Below are 16,309 nucleotides of genomic sequence, written 5' to 3'. Positions count from 1 at the left end.
TGGTAGTATAGGACATACTAGCTGGTTCAAATTAGTATGAATTCTAACGAATCATTCTCCCTCTCAAGTCAGTCACTGTGATGATAGGCAATGGCCTTGACTTCTATCCCAGCCCAAAGACCTGTGCCAGTGAAAGCATCAAGAATAACACTTTAGAGAGGCAGTGAAGTTTTAACTTCTAAACCTGGATTGTGATTTAGGAAAGTATATGGTATAGTGGAACAGACATGAACTCAGATATAGATTTCAGTCCCGGTTCTAAAATTATTGCCTGGTCAACCCAGAAAAATTTGATAAACTTTCTATACCCTCTTGCTCAACTTTTGCTGGATATTAGTTATTCCCTACAAGATTTATTAACCTATTAGAGATGGTCAGAAAATGGTAGCTGCTATATCTCACCATTATTTAATATAAAAATATACATGACAAATATGAAATTTAAACATTTCATTTCTTTGTTTATAGCCTTCAATATGTTTTTAAGGCCTTTGAGACAAAATCTCAATCCCTAAGCATAGTCTTTAAAACCCCTTCTAGACCTCATCCGTCCTCATCTGCAGACGACTTTTATCACTCCCTCCCCACCCCAGAGCCTCTGCCCCATATTCTGCCATTTTGTCACCAAACTTGAAAATCAGTACTGGAAAGAGGCAAATGCTGGTAGAAAAGAAAGTTGCTTTTAATCAGAATGCCAGCAATCTGGAGAGATGGTGAACTTAGTGTGCCCAAAAACCACCTCTGAAGATTCTGCTCGGCCATGAAAGATTTTAAAGGGAAAAAGGGAAGTCACCTCAGTTAATCACTGAGATGGGGGTCAGAGTCCTCATCATCCCCCACTGTGTGCAGGCTTGTCATCTCCTTGTGATGTTTCTTTCATGTTACCTTGTTCACACAGTTTGTTCGTGAGATTACTGAAGGGGAAGCTAAGGAAGAGATATGGTCATCTATTAATTATTCTTCATTTCTACTTCTTTGATCTATGGAAGAAACCAACAGCTTAGACAAGGTATTGTGCGATCAAAAGATCTGAAAGGTGTGCTAGGGCCGGAGAAGTGTAGAGCATGGGGGTGCGTGGTTTAAGCTTAGTGACAAGAAAAAAGGGGCCTCCTGCAGAGAGCTCTTTCCTGACAAAAGCTGCTTACAGTTTCTCTGTGACTTTGCTCACATGCTGTTTTCTCTGATAGGAAGGTCCTCTTGCCCCAAAAGACTCATTATTCATGGTTTATCTCTCTCAAGAAACTTTCACTCTCCTATCTCCACACAAAATGAAGTGAGTTCCTTTCTTCTTCACTTCAAAATATTCATGAGCACATATGTCTTGGTGTTTTATTGCAGTTGTTTCTCTACTTTCCCTTTCCTTGACTTGAATTCCTTAAGAGAAAAGACTGCCTTTCATACCTGCTTCTTAAGAAACCTAGCACCAAACTGGCCACGTAGAAGTTGCTCAATAAATGTTTGTGGAATGAATGAACCAGTGTCTTTGGAAAATATAAAATATAAGAGTAGGCGAAATCAGATTATGAACTTAAAAGTCCCCTTAGGTGCTCAAGGAATTTGACAAGAAGGCCCTCTCCTCCTGAGAAGTCTCTTATAGTTTTGGAAGTTTTTGCATTCAGAAGTATCTGGCTAAAAATCCCAGTTAAAGTAAATTCATCTTTGGCTCTGGGGAACAGAGAGGGCTCTGAGGTAGGAGGTGTGTGTCTATTACCACCAATTAATTTTTACTTAGGTACTCTGAGCATTGGGCTTAATAAATTCTTACTTTTTGCAGACTCTTTTATTGTCAGGGAGATTTTAGCTTAACCCCAGTGAGATCTTTTTAAAATACAAATCTACTTCATAATACATCTAAGGACTTCTGATTCCAGATGTTTTTTTTAACTGGCATCCTCTGGGAAAATTAAATTTAATATGTAGGCAATAGCCTGATTAACTAAACTTAGGAAAAAAACATAGTTTCTCTCTCTTCTTCCCTTTACTTCTGGCCAAATAATTCAGTGCTTTTAGTTGGAATTTCCCACACAATTGCTTCTCCTCCATTTTATCTGATGGAGGAAGCCTGACCACTGGCAGTTATTAACTGACCCATTTTCTTCATGGTCAGTGATCTTTTGGTTGAGAAGAAGAATTCACTCAAATTAACTCTAGCAAAAAAGGAGGAATTGTTTATAAGAAACAAAGGGCAATAAGTATAGTCAGACTCTCAAAAGACTCGATTTGGGACCTGGAAAACAGGAAACAAAGCTGTTTCTCTCTTCGTCTTTTAAGAATGTATTTCTGTCTTTATCTGAGAATTTATTAGTTCTTTTCTCAGCCAAATGCTTTTTTCCTGCTTTTCCATGTAAGTAGTAGAATGCGGTTGCTTCACAACTTGTCAGTTTATGTATCTTCTCAGTTTGAATATCAAAAGAAACTAACTATGCATCATCTTTCAATCCTAGTTTCAAATGCTTGGGAGAAAGAAATTTATTAGCCCAAATGGGTCAGTTGTCTACCTCAATCTGCTGTAATGACAGGATGGCCATGGTCATGGGGGATCCTACACATGGCAGGGTTAATCCTAGTCAAGTCTGGAGGCACATTACTCACATTTCTCAGGGTAGATCCAGGTGGAGCAGCTGCCTACCACAAAGAACAGTATTTCTATCTAACATAAATTGGTAGTTTGTATTCTGTAATTACCCGGTATCAGTATATGTTCACCACAGTGAATCAAGTGCAGGGAACGAGAATCACAGACTGTCTGTATGACTTAGCCCTGAAAATTAGAGATAAGAAAGATTCTCTTCCTTTTCTTGGCCAGTGCTTTAGACTAACCCACTATGTCCTAATAAATGACAGTTTTCTAATTAACAATCAAATATCTACAAAACAAGACATAGTCTCAGTACTCCTTGAATTTTCCATTTGAACAAACATTCTAGAACTCCCCTCAAGACAGTCTCTGTCTTTTTTTTTCCCTTAAAGTAACTTTTATTTATCTCTAGCAATATGCATTTTACTTGTAATCTATGCATTTAATTTTCATAAAAATCTGGGTTATGTATAATTTTATTTCATACCATTTTATATATAAGAAAACAAAAGCACAAAAAGGTTAAGTAATTTATACAAATCATACAGTTAGTAAAGGACAAGGGGGGTGGTGAGGGGCTAAAATTAAAAATTGAGGCTGGCGTCAGAGCCCAAACTAGCACTACTGGGTATCTTCATCTGCCTTTATTAGTCATCTTCAACTTCCAGCTAATTCAATAAGTAAAGTGTCTATGATAGAATTCTCTCTAATTGATCTCTTTAACCAGTTCACTAAGTCAAATGTGTTTTTCATGTCTTAGCAAAACAGAGTGACTAATGTATCTGTGTTTTTCTTCCTACTATTTGATGCATTCCTCTTTATGTCTGTTTGAACTCACAATTATGTAATTTCATTAACTAGGGTATAGACTGATTAAATAAGGTAATTAAGATAGTTATTTCTATAAAAAAGAAGACATATTTTGCAAGAACTTAAGAAAGATGAAATCTCATAATAATAGTATTTTAAAATAGTCTTAGAAAAGATAATATAAAAATTAGGAAAAATGTTAATTCCACAGAGTAACATGGTTAAGAGTAATTAACAAAAATCTTTAAATTCTTGCTACATTTTAAATATTTTATAACTGAGAAATGTATATAGTGTATTATTGATATAACTATGCAAAAAAGCTGTTAATTTCAATCCATCGTGAAACGTTTTGAGCCTATATCACAATTGTCAAATACATATGCAAAGAAAACATTTGAAGGAAGCATATATCTATTTTTCAATTCTATCTTTTTAGTTATTTTATTTTTTCATGGAAAACCATTTACTGAGCACTAACAATTTGCCTCATGTAAATTATATTTTTTATTGTTTAAATGTATTTTTTAAAGTGTACAATTCACTGGATGTCAATTGTCAGTATTCACCACTAAGTCCAAAATATTTTTAATACCCCAAAATGAAATCCTGTACTCATTCACAGTCACTTGCCTTTTCTACCTCACCTAATCCCTAGCAACCACTAATCTAGTTTTTTTGTCTCTATAGATTTGCCTATTCTGGACATATAAATGAAATTATACAATATATAGCCTTTGGTGTCTGACTTCATTAGGTTATAATATTTTCAAAGGTCATCCATGTTGTTACATGTGTCAGTACTTTACTGATTTATATGGTCATTATATGGTTATATCACATTTATTTATCCATTCACCAGTTGTTGGACATTGAATATGCTTCCACTTTTTTTTCTTTTGCTGTTATGAATGAGGCTGCTATGAACATTTATGTACAAGATTGTGTGTGAATATACATTCCACTTATGTTGAGAGTGTACATGGGAGAGAAATTGCTGGGTCATGTGGAATGATGGTTAGTTTCATGTGTCTAATTGACAAGACTATAATATCCAATTATTCAATCAAATATTAATACAGGTATTACTTTGGAGGTATTTTGTAGGTTTGGTTAGTATCTATAATCAAATGACTTAAGGTACAGGAGATTATCCATGATAATGTGAATAGGTCTCATTCAATCAAGCCATAGGAGAAAAACTGAGGTTTCTATAAAAAGAAGAAATTCTGCTTCAAAACAGGAACATCAGCCCCTCCTTGAGAGTTTACAGCCTGCCAGATTGGCCTATTAGTTTTGGATTTGGCAGCATCCACAATCATGAAGCCAACTTCTTGAAGTAAATAAACCAAACATATATCAAAATATTTGTATTTCTCTGGAGAGTACTGACTTATTCAGACTTTGGTACTAAGAGTTGTTTTGAGGCACAAAATTTTTTTTTTAAATTGAAGTACCATTGATTTACAATGTTGTGTTAATTTCTGCTGCACAGCAAAGTGACTCAGTTATACATATATATATTCTTTTTCATATTCTTTTCCATTATGGTTTATCCCAAGATATTGGATATAGTTCCCTGTGCTATACAGGAGGACTTTGTTGTTTTTCCATTCTATATATAATAGTTTACAACTGCTAATCCCAAACTCCCAATCCTTCCCTCCCCTACCTGCCCTCGCCCTTGGCAACCACAGGTCTGTTCTCTGTTAGTCTGTTTTGAGGAACAGAATATTAAGGACAAGTTTCTGCATTGGTTCTGTTTTTTTTTTGGAGTTGATTCTCTAATCTGATTAAATTTCAAGGCACTGATGACTATTTCCAGTGATAAAGAGAGCACTAGTAGTCCACGTGGCAGTGGAGATGTGCAAAATGACAACATTTCTTACTTCTAATCAAGCACTTATAAAAAATAAGTTTCTGGGTGACCATGTATTTTATACTTTAGGGCATTTCTGTAAAACTAATGAGTATAATGATATTGGCTGGTTGCTCCTAACTTCTGGAGAGAGTGGGAGATATAAAGATGCTTAGGACTTCACATTCCCAGCTTAAGCTTTGCATAAATGACCTGAAATTTTCTGTCTACCCTGAAAGAATCCATTAAGTCCCACAGCTATAGGGCTGATATTTCTGAACATCAAACCCAGACTCATTGTATAATTGGTTGAATCACAACACAAATTGAACTCCTAACCTCTCAAGGAGATTCTGTTAAAGTGAAGGCATTAGTTGGGAAAAAGATGGGATCTTGAAAATTAGAATAAGGACATGTGGTCATATCCCATTGAAACTGGGGACATCAAACCCCTGAATTTCACTGTCTTTTTTGGCTGTAGTCTGGCACACCTTTCTGAGGAGTTCAGCCTCTTCCTGAGGAGTTTAAATCAACTTTGCCTGAAGAAACCATAATGACCCCTCTTTTTTTCAAGACCTAAAGCTGGACTCATGTCTCAACAAACCCAGAAGGGTAAGGTCAGTGGTGAATTAAAGAGAGATGGTCTATACATCCAAAGAGCCATACAATCAATTTTTCCAAAGTATATTAACAGAAATCTGGGAAATATGTGTAGAAATTAATGTTAAGGGTGCAGAATAATAGCAGTGGAAAAAAAAGTTGGATTAGGCCAAGTTAATTCATATTGAACCACTAAGCAGAGAATCTGGATTCAATGTTGCAACTCAAGAGGTTAGAGAGTGCTCTAACATGGGTGAAACATGCACCAAGATGTGGTCTACACTAAAAGAAGCTGAAATGCCAAAACAGTCTTGGTATACCATAGAAAAGGGGTCCAAAGGCTTAGGGAGATTAAAATGGTAGAATGGATTTATCATGTAAGACCTGGTCACTAATGCTGGTAGGGTCCAGAAGACACCCCTTTCACTATGACTCTGAAAAATAAATTTGTAAAGGGTGTCCCAGGTTTCTTGAACATCTTTGTGGTTGTTCTTTTCTGTAGGCCAGAAACTAAAGTGGAAACTGTTGCCACTGAGCTGGGATTGTTAAATGCAGTAAGAGAATAAATCTATACCAGGATGGCAGGACCCAGTGGCCACACTTAATTGCGAAGGCAAGGCAGGCATGGTTGCCTTAATAGATAGAAGGTCAAAGCAGTAATTAAAACAGTGTGACTCACAGAGACCTAAGACACTGGCCAGTTGATCATGGTGTTCCTAGAAGAGAATTAAATGTACAGTCTACTAAATTCTTACTTGAGTTTTATAAGCAGAAGACTTCTAGGTCAAGTGAACAGAAGTTCAACTTGACACCAAAATAGAGAGTCATGAACTCTCAATGATTTCCTAGATTGGATCCAGTTTACAGACCTAGACCCCTCGAGTAAAGGAAAGGCTGAACCTGCTTACAGAAGGATCTTATTTCCTTAAAATTGATAATTTATAATACAGATTGTACTAATAATCTTCCTCTGGGCATTTTCCAAAAGGGACCTACAGCCTTTTACTAGGATTACTATTCATGGGAAAAAATAAATTGTCAGACTTGGGATTGCTAGACACTAGCTTTGAACTAACACTTATTCCAAGAGACTATCAGTGCAGAGGTTCGTGGAGGTCAGGTGATCAATGGAGTTTTAGCTTATGTTTGCCTTATGGTGGGTCCACTGGGTCCCTGAACTCATTCTCTAGTTATTTTCACAGTCACAGTATGGATACTTGACATAGATGTACTCAGCAACTGGCAGAATCCACGTACATTTGAAATAATTATTGACAGGTAAGAACTTACTATTGACATTTTGTTAATTGTTTCTTGACTGTTTTGTAATTCCTGTGCTCCCTTCTTTCTCTTTTACTGTTTTCCTTTGTGGATTGATGACTTTTGGAGTGGTATGCTTTGATTCCTTTCTCTTTATCTTTTGTGTATCTACTATAGATTTTTGCTTTGTGGTTATAAGGCTTATAGAAAATATCTTATAGTCATAACAGTATATTTTAAGCTGATAACAACTTAGCTTCAATTGTATACAAAAACTTTTTGCTTTCCCACCCAACATTTTATGTTTTTGATATCACAACTTATATTTTTATATTGTGTAACCATTAATAAAATATTATATTTATAGTTATTTTTAATCCTTTTGTCTTTTAGCCTTTATACTAGAGTTAAAATTGATTTACACACCACCATTACATACATTAGATAATTCTGAATTTGGCTATATATGTACCTTTACCAGCAAATATTATACTTTCATATATTTACATGTTCCTAATTAGCATGCAATTGTAAGCTTTTTGTAGGTATTCTTTTTCATTTTTAGGACTTTTTCTCTTCAATTCCTTTTCTGAGAATTTTTATCATAAATCAATATTGGAGTTTTAAAGTGTTTGCCTCTGTTAATTAACATAATTATAAGATTTTTCATCTTTAGCTATTTGATATGGTAGATTTATTGTTTGTTTTTCATATGTTCAACCAGCCTTGAAAACCTGAAATAATTTCACTTGGTCATGATATTTATTTTTTTTGAATATTTTGGATTTTGCTTGCTAATATATTGTTGAGATATTTTGCATCTAGATTCATGGTAGTTATTTGTCTGTAGTCTATTTGTTGGGGGGCTGACTTCATTTACATTTGGTATCAGGATAATACTAGTTTTATAAAATGAATTGGACAATGTTCCTTTATCTTCTTTTCTGTAAAAGATTATGTAAAATTTGGTTAATTCTTCTTTACATATTTGGTTATAATTTTCAAGTGAAATCATATGTGCTTGGAAATTTATGTTTTGGGAGATTTTAAATTATGAATTTAATTTATTTTATGGTTATAGAGCCCTTCAGGTTGTCCATTTAATTTTATTTGAGTTTTGGTAGTTTGTGGTTTTTGACGAATAGATCCATTTCTTCTAAGTTGTCAAATTTATGAGTGCTAAGTTGTCTCAAGCTATCTTTAAAGGTTGTAGGATCTCTAGTGATATCCCCTATTTCATTTCTGGTAATGGTAATTTTTGTCTCTTCTCCTTTTATATTGTTAGTCTTGCTGGAGATATGTCTTCTTTCCCGGTTTTCAAGACTGCTATTTTAGGACGGTGCTTAGAAATGTTCACAGGATTAGCACAATATTCTTGTTTCCTCATTTTCCCCATAAATGTTTTGTGTCCTTAGAGCACAAGCAAATAAATTGTGTAGTATCTTGAAGCAAAGAATGGAAACAGGGGCTTAGCCTCTGCTAAGTGATGGAAGCATTCAAGGATGCTAATGAGACTGTAGTTAAGAATTTGACAGTATTTGTCCAGACTACATAGAAGGGTGGGTAACTCTAAAAACAAAAGAAAAAGAAAGGAAAGAGAAAGAGAAAGAAGAGTTAATGTGTCTGTCACATCAAATATCATTTGGGTGTAGTTCACTGGAGTAACTCAGATAGGAATCAGATTGCTAGAGGTCCAGGTGGACATAGGTTGCAAAGAAGTATAGGCAGCAGATTCCCACAAGTTGATCCAAAAGTTAGAAATGAGAGGAAGAAGAGAATAATAGAGTAGGGGGACTACTTTATAAGAAAGTGAGTGAATTTTTTTTCAGTATAGTAAAATGTGTGTATATATTTAGAAAATTAAAGGGAATGATAAATTTCCAATGACAGATAATTAAGAGAACTACATATATTTTTGCTTAAAAAGTGGTTTCAGACATCTGTTTGTACACCCTTTAATTCAGCTGGTTTTAAATGCTAACATCAAATAAGTGAAATCAAAATCAAGGTATTTATTTTATCAACCTTTTGAAAAATTTACACGTACAGCTTTGGCAAATATAACTCCAAACATCCCAACAAAAGCATCATGCTAATGCGGGGACCATTTCCAAGCACTATCCTACAATAGCAGTCTGGAAAACTGGGAAACAATATTCTGCAGTCACAATGAGGATAATGTTGTTGTCAAAGAGAATAAAAGCAAATGATGTACAGGTGGCTTTAGGTCAGACAACCATGTGCTTGCCTCTGGGAAGTATTCCAACGGACAGGTCCTAAAAAGAAACATAGCATTGGCAATGGACAGGGTAGATAATCAGGCAAGCTCTGTGATTCTAGACCACTTACAATTTAAAGCAACTCAAGTGAGAAACTCCAACAAAGAAACTACTGCAATAATAAAGCCATAATTATTAGCATTTAAAAAGAGAACATTAAAATTAAACTCAATGTACTGTATCTATTCTCTTTAAAAATGGGACACACTGTTTTTATTATACTCAGAGAAAAAAATCATCCCCAGTATAATAAAAACAAAGTTATACTGGAAATCTGGAGGTCAGTTGAGGTGTGATAAAGTCATCTTACTTCAATACTTTGATATATTTAAAAAACATGGCTATTTGTTGCCTAAAAATGCACTCAGAGCATTTGGAGAAAGTAATCATATCCAGATTTCTTGGGATTTCTTTCTTAGTCAGGTCAGGCTGCCATAAGAAAATACAACTGACTAGGTGGCTTACACAACAGTTATTTATTTCCCACAGTTCTGGAGGCTGGAAGTCCAAGAACAAGGTGCTGTCCAAATAGGTTCCTGGTGAGAGCTCTTTTCCTTGCTTGCAGATGGCCTCCTTCTCACTGTGTCCTCACATGGCAGAGAGAGAGAGAGAAAGAGATTTTTCTTAGAAGGCCACCAATCTTATTGGATTAAGGTCCCACCCTCATGATTTTATTTAACCTTAATTACTTCCTAAAACCCCTATTTCCAAATACAGTCATATTGGGTGTTAGATCATTGATATACAAATTTGGGGACTGGGGACACAATTCAGTCTGCTCTACATTCTAATGGTTTATTTGAGTAAAAGTCTTTAGCGTGGCCTGGTATGCATGGAGTCTGGGACCTGGGGCTTGGGCTATGTCTCTAATATTTCTGTTCACTCTGTTTAAGCATCCTGACTTCTTGATGTTTCTCAAAATGCTAAATATATTTTCCCCTCTGCCTGCTCACACACTACTTTCTGTGCTTAGCTCATACCCTTCAATCAGATCTCTGCTCAAACATTGCCACCTTATTTTTTTTTAGGTACTTATTGTTTACTTTTATCACTGAACATTGTTTTGTTCACTGTTCATTGTACAGTAAGTACTAAATAAATGCTTGTTGAATGAATAAATAAATCCAGAATCAAATCCAGAAGAAAAACATTTGGGAAACAACTCTATTTTTCTTGCATGCCAAGGAAGACCTGAATGTCTAGCCTTCTTCTTGGTTGTTCATATGTAAAAGTCTTATGGACTGAGAGCAGCCTCGTGAGAGAAAATAAGCCATCTCTCTCTCTCTGGACCTCCCAGTTCAGTACCCATTCATAAATATACATATCTAACTCTCCTTTGATATTCAGTGTAATCAATAATTCATGAGAGTACAATTCTTACTCATTCATATCTCCAGTTTGGGACATGCTTTCCCAAAAGTATTAAGGGATGTCATTATAGAGGAGTCTTTCAAAGGGAGCATCAACAATTACAGTCTCATCTCAGGAAATACAAAGTTCATTTACCAAACAGCTAAAAAAAGAAACATTCAATGATCTTGGCTGGAAAAAGCAAAGTTGACTGTTGTTAATTTAAGTAAGGAATAATATTCTGGAAACATGTTAGTGAAAGTGAATCCACTGATGACCCACCCTAACCCCTTTGGAATGTGTCAACTTTCTTGGTGACAGCAAGGAGCAGTAAGAACAATCAAGGTAGCAGGTTGACATATTTATAGAAACCCCAGGCAATTACACAAATCACTGCCCTAGAGGAATGGCTCCATCTTCACCTAGTTCTAGCATTCTTTCCTGTGCTGCAGTCGTCAGGTATAACACGACGTCATAGAAATAGTTGACACTACCCTATTTATGTTATCAGAATGCAATAACTACTTTTTTTTTTTGTCACCATGCCGCATGGCATGCAGGATCTTAATTCCTTCACCAGGGATCAAAACCATGGCCCCTGCAGTGGAAGCGCAGAGTCTTAACAATTGCACCTCCAGGGAAGTCCTGCAATAACCATTCTTAACTACCAAACTCAGCATACTTTTGTTGATTTATAATCAGATGGTCATTCTCCTGTCATTTCTTGCTTATCCATTTCTCAAAAAAAAAAATCTTTCACAATTCTCTAGACTTCACTTGGACGTGTATGGGCAACCCAACCCAAACATGCTGGTTATTTCAGTTACATGTGGCATATTTCTAACAATATATTTGGCATGGAGAGGCAGTTATAAAAATGCACACTTAGATCATCCTTTTCTAATTTGGCCAAGTTTGAACCCCATCTGAACATAAATGAGCCACATTGTTTATCTCACATCTGTCAGTCAACTATATAAACTCATTTCTTTTCTTACTAGCCAAAGTAAGTTCAACACAGTATTTAAAATCACCCAAAAACTTATGTACATATGACCATCTTGTGTAATGTTCCTAACTTTCAAATAAGTGACATTAACTTTATGACTTATAAAACGACATTTATGTTGGGCTTCCCTGGTGGCACAGTGGTTGAGATTCCGCCTGCCAATGCAGGGGACACAGGTTCATGCCCCAGTCCGGGAAGATCCCACATGCCGCGGAGCGGCTGGGACTGTGAACCATGGGCGTCGAGCCTGCACGTCCAGAGCCTGTGCTCCTCAATGGGAGAGGTCACAACAGTGAGAGACCCATGTACCGCAAAAAAAAAAAAAAAAAAAAAGAAAAAAAAAGGACTTTTATGTTTCACTAAGAATTACCATCAATTTTTACATAATACATTTTTTTTACATAATACTATCCTCTCTTTAATGATAGGGGGACTAAGCACAGAGAGATTAAGTACTGTGCACAGGGTCTCAAAGCTGGTTGGGGGTAGAATCAGTATTTGAACCAGATCATACAACCCCAGAAATTCTCTTTTCATCACTATGACTTTCTGCCTTTCAGTGAAGGCACTGATTGATTGAACAATTTGTCCAATACGTTTTCTTATGCACTTTATTTGATCTTATGAAGGACTTTACAGAATACATGGGAGACAGAGAAAACAGACTTGGGAATAACAGGAACCTAAAATATCCCAGAAATTTATAAAATTAAGGAAAGACATAGCCAGGAAGTCACCACTTTGGTGACTTCAATGTTAATCCCAATATATTGTAACTTTTTTTTCATTCTCAAAATTGTCCTAGTTTGAATGTTAAATTATATTATCAATGTTGTAATGAGACATCATGTTATTGAACTATTCATTAACTGGGCAAGTTTTACAAGATGAAAGATCTATACATGGGTAAGGAGTGCAGGTAACAAGAGTGAGATCATTCATAATATCTAACTGATCTGTTAAACCAACTGTGAGCATAACTTAAGAATCTGCTCATTCTTTCTTCTGTTTTTCCCTTTGGGGAGAAAGAGACGGGAGACACCCTTGGAAATTGAAGTTGAAATTTTACCCGAGTCTCCCTGGGGAGAAATTTAGACCCAGTACATCTCCTAGAGTATGAGTGATAAAATGTGTTAACAGAGAAAGGTTTAAATCCATTTCAAATGAAGTAGAAAATTTAATGCAGGGAATCACATGAAGCCTGAAAATGCCCCCAGAATATTGAATAAATAAGAAGAGATTTACAAATGGCCTTTGCAGTGGTCAAAAACCTGATCTGAAGAAATTGTTTTCTCATCTATATATATGCACATAAAATGATTTCAATAGATGAAGTGTTCCCCAATGTTAGACCAAGCTAAGGAAGTATTTTCTGTGATGCTCCCACACAAATACAAGGAGAGGTAACAGAAGGCCAACTGGCTGCAGCTTCTCTTTCGAGCTTAGGTTCAGAATGGAAGAGCTGCTTCTTCAAATCTGTGCCAGGAAACTTCTGTTATTAATTTTAGTTTCACTAATTGTTGTCCTTACAAAAAAGTGGTAATTTTAGTTCTGTAGATCTTTGATAACGAAATACCCATATGAATTGTCTGGGTTCACTGTGAAGAACTCTTTAGCCAGAAGTGAGGTAAAACTAAAGCAAACTAGTTTGAAAACAGAAAAATATGTATAATGGAAAAGATAATTATTTCTCTTTTTCTCTTTCTAGTATTCAATTATTTAGGATTGTTATCTTTGGTGTTAAATTTGTGGTTTCTCCATCAAGGCAAGAGATTTTCCTGCATATAAAATAGAAAAAAAATGGCCAGAATCATAGCTTTTTTAATGTTTTGAATATTCAGGTTTCACTTTACTAAAATAAATGCGAACCATTTTCTAACAATTTATCTGAAATGCTGTGAGATTGCCTTGATACTGGAAGATAAAAATTATTGTATACCTAGATATATAATACATATACTTACTGAAGTGTGAAATAGTACGGGTATGTGATTATGGCAGCTTAGTATGTGAAAGGTCTTTTTTAACGGTGTTATTCCATAATCTTGTGATTTTGGGGGGGAATGGGGGTGTATGAAAATATTATAACATAAATGCAACAAACATCTCAAAACAATCTTGCCAGGAGACAAGAAGGGGAAGGGAGAGACAGAGACAGGGAGAAAGAAAAAAAGATAGACATAGAGACAGAGACAGAGAGAGGAAAAAAGGCAAACAAATTCAACATTGAAGTCAAGGATTTTGAAAAGTAAATAATAGTAAAAGTACAGGGAGAGAGGAAGGATGGAATTAATAAAGAACAAAATAGAGAACACATTGGAAACAAATGTAGTACTAATATGTACACCCAAATGTGATTCATTTCAAAAACAATAAAATCTAGCCTGATCAGGAAAAGATAAGGAAGGAAGCCTTAGACACAAAAGATTAGAGAGGAAATGGGAAAGAACCAAAGAGACAGAATAAATTAAATGAATTAAATAATTCATCACTTTCTTCAAATCAATTTGAAAGCTAAATATAATAAATGAGGTTCTTGAAAATGGAAATTGCTAAAATGAACTCATGAACTGGCAGGAAACATTAGCAAACCAATTGCATGAGTGAAACTAAACATGTTCAAGAAGAAAACAGCATCCTCACCATCGCATCTCTAATCTCCTGTAAAAGGCCAAGAACCAGAGGTTATTACAGGTGAGTTTTATCAATATTTCAAGGAATTGATCATGCTGATGCTATTTAAACTTGTCCAGAGCACTGAGAGCAAAGGAAAAGTTCAAAACTATTTTTAAAAATCAAATATATCCTTGATATCAAAACCAGACAAGTCAGTACAAAGAAAGAAAACTCATTTAAAAATATTGACTTAAAAGTCTCAAATAAAATAGACTCCAGCAAAAAAATAAATTGGGGAATATAGAAAACTGGAGTTTGTTTTGAGAATAAAGCTCATTTAATACTAAAAAAATATTTGCTTATAACATAGTATGAAACATATACTAGCGTTAAAACATATACAACATAGTATACAATTACTATAAAACATAAATATACAAAAACTTATATAACTGCTATCAAAACATATGTGAAAGCTAGATTGATGGCCAGAAGATATATGATAAAATGTAAAATATATTTTTGATTAAAATCACCTAACTTTCAATAAAATTGTGATTGCTGGATACTTTTAATGTAATGTTTAATAGTGGAACATGGAAAAAATTATTATTACATTCAGAAAACATAAAGGATGTGTATTACTCTCATGACTATTAACATTATTCCAGAAATATTAGTCAAAGTAAATATACAAGAAAAACCTATATGTGCAGAAAACATCTTTGTTAAGGAAGAAGCAAATTTATCCTTATTTAAAGATAATGAGAACATATAGCTGGTTTTTCCACATATTTAAATTGAAAATCTATTAAAAACTCTAAATAAACTCATCAGGGGGAGAGGACCTTCAAGATGGCAAAGGAGCAAGACATGGAGATCACCTTCCTCCTGACAAATACATCAAAAATACATCTACACGTGGAACAACTCCCACAGAACATGTACTGAACACTGGCAGAAGACCTCAGACTTCCCAAAAGGCAAGAAAATCCCCAGGTACTTCACCGTGTGGCTGACAGGGTCTTGATGTTCTGGCTGGGTGTCAGGACTGAGTCTCAGAGGTGGAAGAGCTGAGCTCAGGACATTGGACCACCAGAGACCTCCCTGGCCCCATGTAATATCAATTGGCAAGAGCTCTCCCAGAGATCTCTATCTCAACGTTAAGACCCAGCTCCACTCAATGACCAGCAAGCTCCAGTGCTGGACACCCCATGTCAAACAACTAGCAAGAGAGGAAGACAACCTCACCCATTGGCAGAGAGGCTGCCTAAAATCGTAATAAGTTCACAGAAACCCCAAAACACACCACTGGAGGTGGTCCTGCCCACCAGAAAGACAAGATCCAGACTTATCCATCAGAACACAGGCACCAGCCCCTTCCACCAGGAAACCTACACAAACCACTGAACCAACCTTACCCACTGGGGGTAGACACCAAGAACAATGGGAACTACCAACGGGCAGCCTGCAAAAAGGAGACCCCAAACAAAGTAAGTTAAACAAAATGAGAAGACAGGGAAATACGCAGCAGATGAAGGAGCAAAATAAAAACCCACCAGACCTAACAAATGAAGAGGAAATAGGAAGTCTACCTGAAAAAGAATTCAGAGTAAGGACAGTAAAAGTGATCCAAAATCTTGGAAATGGAATTGAGAAAATACAAGAAACATTTAACAAAGACCTAGAAGAACTAAAGAGCAAACAAACAATGATGAACAACACAATACATGAACTTAAAAATTCTCTAGAAGGAATCAATAGCAGAGTAACTGAGGCAGAAGATAAAATAGTAGAAATAATTACTGCAGAGCAGAATAAAGAAAAAAGACTGAAAAGAATTGAGGACAGTCTCAGAGACCTCTGGGACAACACTAAACTTAACAACATTCAAATTATAGGGGTCCCAGAAGAAGAAAAGAAAAAGAAAGAGACTGAGAAAATATTTG

Source organism: Mesoplodon densirostris, chromosome 8 (genome assembly GCF_025265405.1).
Source record: "Mesoplodon densirostris isolate mMesDen1 chromosome 8, mMesDen1 primary haplotype, whole genome shotgun sequence".
NCBI lineage: Eukaryota > Metazoa > Chordata > Mammalia > Artiodactyla > Ziphiidae > Mesoplodon > Mesoplodon densirostris.
Note: the sequence above shows the minus strand (reverse complement) of the source record.